The sequence below is a fragment of the Globicephala melas genome, chromosome 3 (assembly GCF_963455315.2).
Source record: "Globicephala melas chromosome 3, mGloMel1.2, whole genome shotgun sequence".
In the NCBI taxonomy this organism is placed as follows: Eukaryota; Metazoa; Chordata; class Mammalia; order Artiodactyla; family Delphinidae; genus Globicephala; species Globicephala melas.
In genome coordinates, this window is record NC_083316.1 from 152,200,431 (window position 1) to 152,204,055 (window position 3,625).

Genomic DNA, 3,625 nt, shown 5'->3' on the forward strand with positions numbered 1-3,625 from the left:
TCACCTGGTGCAGCAGGCCTGGGGCTCGGGCCCTGGCCCGGCAGCTGCAGAGCCCCAGCTGGAAGCAAGGGCCGTGGCCCCGGCCATGCCACCCTCAGGCTCTGGGTCCAGGCTCTCGTAGATGGTGGGCAGCGAGGTGCGCTGGCTTAGCCTACGGCTAAGGCCAACCAGCAGGGGCTGGGGCAGGGAGGCCACATCTACGTTGTTGCCCAGGCCCACCCGGGCCAGCACCGGGAACTTGGTGGTGTCCTTGATCGCCTCAGTGAGCTCACGGGCGGTAGCCCGCGGCAGCCGGTTGCTGTTGAGCAGAAGCTGGGTGAGGCGGGGCAGCGTCCAGAGGCTGGGCAGCAGCCGGTGCAGCAGCTCATCACTCAGCCCCGTGAAGCTCAGGTCCAGCACTGCCAGCCTGGCGCCCTGGCTGCCCAGGTAGCGCATGATATGCTGCACGTCCCGCACCGACAGTTGTATCCCCGATAGGTTCACGGTCTCCCCTGCCAGCAGAGTCTTCTGGAGGTTGTTCTTGAGGCAGCTCTGGGTCTTCCTTCGGGGCAGGCTGGACCCCTGCTGCCGCTTGGAGTGAGGGGTGAGGTGGTAGATGAGCTGCCGGCAGGTCTTGTCTGAGGACTTCCAGAGCTCATAGTCCTGCGGGGGCAGCGCGACTTGGGGCACTGCAGGTCCCGGGCCAGGTTCACAAGCAGGTCGTGGGAGATGGGGTCCACCAGATTGAGGAAGGCCACATTCCTGTAGAGGATGTCTGTGAGGAGGGTCCCCTCGAGGCCCAGGTCCTGGCGCAGGAGGCGCAGCAGCTGCCGGGCGCGCGCCGGGCGCCGCTCGCGGAGCGTCGACTGGATCTCGCGGAGCCAGCGCACCCGGCGCTCATAGGGCGCCGGCCCGCACCCCGCCTCCGCCCCAGCCTCCGAGCCCGCTTCGGGCCCGGGCCGCCGGCCCAGCCGCGCCCCCAGGGCCGCCGCGCGGCGGGCGCCGAGCCGGCCTGTAATAAGTTTTGAAACCAGAAAGAGTGAGTCCTCCAACTTGTTCTTCTTTTTCAAGATTGTTTTGTCTTTTTGGAAGTTCCCTTGAACTTCCATATGAACTTTAGGATGGATTTTTCTACCGTGCATAAAATGCCATTGGGATTTTGATGGAGATTGGGTTAAAAATGTAGATCACTGAGTATTGTGGAAATCTTAACAATACTGTTTTCTAATCTATGAACATGGGTTGTCTCTCCATTTATCTATGTTTTCTTTCATTTATTTCAGCAATGTTTTGTAGTTTTCAGTGTGGAAATCTTTTACCCCCTTGAATAAGCTAATTCCTAGGTATTTTATTCTTTTTGATGTTATTGTAAATGGAATTGTTTATTAATTTCCTTTTGCGGTTGTTCATTGTTAGTGTATAGAAATGCAACTAATTTTTTAGTGTTGATTTTATACCTTGCAATTTTGCTGATTTCATTTATTAGTTCTAAGAGGTCCCCCCCACTCCCCGCTTTGGTGTGTGTGTGGAGTTTTCTACATATAGTATAATGTCATCTGTGAATGGAGATAATTTTACTTTCTCTTTCCCAATTGGGATGCCTTTTATTTCTTTTTCTTGATTGACTGCTCTGGTTAGAACTTCCAATTATATGTTGAATAGAAGTGGCAAAACCAGGTATCCTTGTCTTATTCCCCATCTTAGAGGAAAAGTCTCTCACCACTGAATAGGATGTTAGCTGTGGGTTTTTCATATACGACTTTTATTATGTTGAGAGAGTTTCTTTCTATTCCTAGTTTCTATAGTGTTTTTATCATGAGAGGGTGTTGAATTTTGTCAAATGCTTTTTCTGCAACAATTGAGATGATCATGTGTTTTTACCCTTCATTTTGTTAATATGTGTTCTACATTGATTGATTTTCATATGTTGAGCTATCCTTTATTCCAGGAATAAATCCCACTTGGCCATTGTGTATAATCTTTTAATATGCAGCTGAATTCAGTTTGCTAGTATAGGCATACTTCGTTTTACTGTGCTTCATTTTATTGTGCTTTGCAGATATTGTGCTTTTTACAAATAGAAGGTTTGTGGCAACCCTACATCAGGCAAGTCTGTTGGCCCCATTTTTCCAACAGCATTTGCTCACTTCATGTCTCTGTGTCACATTTTGGTCATTCTCACAATATTTCAAAAATTTCATTATTATTATATTTATTATGGTGATCTATAGGAGTGGTTTTGTTTTTTTTTTTTCTGGCTGCTCCGCGCAGCTTGTGGGATCTTAGTTCCCCAACCAGGGATTGAACCTGGGCCCCAGAAGTAAAAGTCCTGAGTCCTAACCACTGGACCGCCAGGGAATTCCTGATGATGAGTGATCTTTTTTTTTTTTTTTTTTTTGTGGTACGCGGGCCTCTCACTGCTGTGGCCTCTCCCTTTGTGGAGCACAGGCTCCGGACGTGCAGGCTCAGCGGCCATGGCTCACGGGCCCAGCCGCTCTGCAGCATGTGGGATCCTCCCGGACCGGGGCACGAACCTGCGTCCCCTGCATCAACAGGCGGACTCTCAACCACTGTGCCACCAGGGAAGCCCCGATGAGTGATATTTGATGTTACTACTACAACCAGCTGAAGGCTTGGATGATGATTAGCCTTGTTTAGCAATGACATATTTTAAAATTAAGTTGTGTACAATTTTTTTTAGACATAATGCTATTGCATACTTAATAGACTACAGGATAGTATAAACATAACTTTTATATGTACCAAGAAACCAAAAAATTTGTGTGACTCCATTTATTGTGACATTTGCTTTATTGTGGTGGTCTGGAACCAAACTTGCTTTATCTCCAGTTCTGCCTGTATATGTTGAGAACTTTTGCATTAATGTTCATAAGGGATATTGGTCTGTAGTTTTCTTTTCTTGTAGTATCTGTGCCTGGCTTTGATATAAAGGCAGTCTTGGCTTTATATTGTCATTCTATGCGTTAAGAAGTAATCCCTCTTCTTCACTTTTTTGGTGTTAGTTCTTCTTTAAATGTTTGATAGAATTTTTCAGTAGAAGTTTTCAGTGAAGCCATCTGGCCTATCATCTTTATTTGTCAGGAGATTTTTGGTTACTGATTCAATCTCTTCATTAGTTATGAGTCTATTCAGATTTTTTATTTCTTTGTAATTCTGTCTTGGTAGATCTTTGGTTTCTAAGATTTCATCTAGGTTATCTAGTTGTTGGTACAACTATTCATAGCATTCTCATAATTCTTTTGTTGATTATCAAGAGCAATGTCCCCATTTTCATATCATTTCTTGTTATTACTGAATAATATTTCATTATATGGCAGTATCACAGTTCATTTACCCATTTACCTATTAAAGTACATCTTATGTTCCTCCAAATTTGGGGCTATTATGAATAAAGCTGCTATAAACATCTATGTGTAAATTTCTGCGTGGACATAAGTTTTCAACTTATTTCAGTAAACAACAAGGAGCGTCATTGCTGAATGAAATGGTAAGAATACATTTAGTGTCTGTAAGATACTGCAAACTGTCTTCCAGTTAAATCACTTTTTAGGTAGATATAAAAACCATGGTTTTCCACCCTTTTTGGGTACTGTGACATTTGTTTATTAACTTTATTATATATATA

The 3,625-nt window shown here is 45.2% G+C and overlaps 1 non-coding gene and 1 pseudogene across 1 annotated transcript; both read right to left on the bottom strand.

Moving 5' to 3' along the window:
• On the bottom strand, positions 1-1,088 carry LOC115847246 (leucine-rich repeat-containing protein 75B pseudogene; annotated as a pseudogene).
• A 1,177-nt stretch (positions 1,089-2,265) lies between these two features.
• Positions 2,266-2,337, bottom strand: TRNAK-UUU (transfer RNA lysine (anticodon UUU)). Its single transcript has one exon. It is a non-coding gene; the product is annotated as a tRNA-Lys (tRNA).
• Between the last annotated feature and the right edge of the window lie 1,288 nt (positions 2,338-3,625).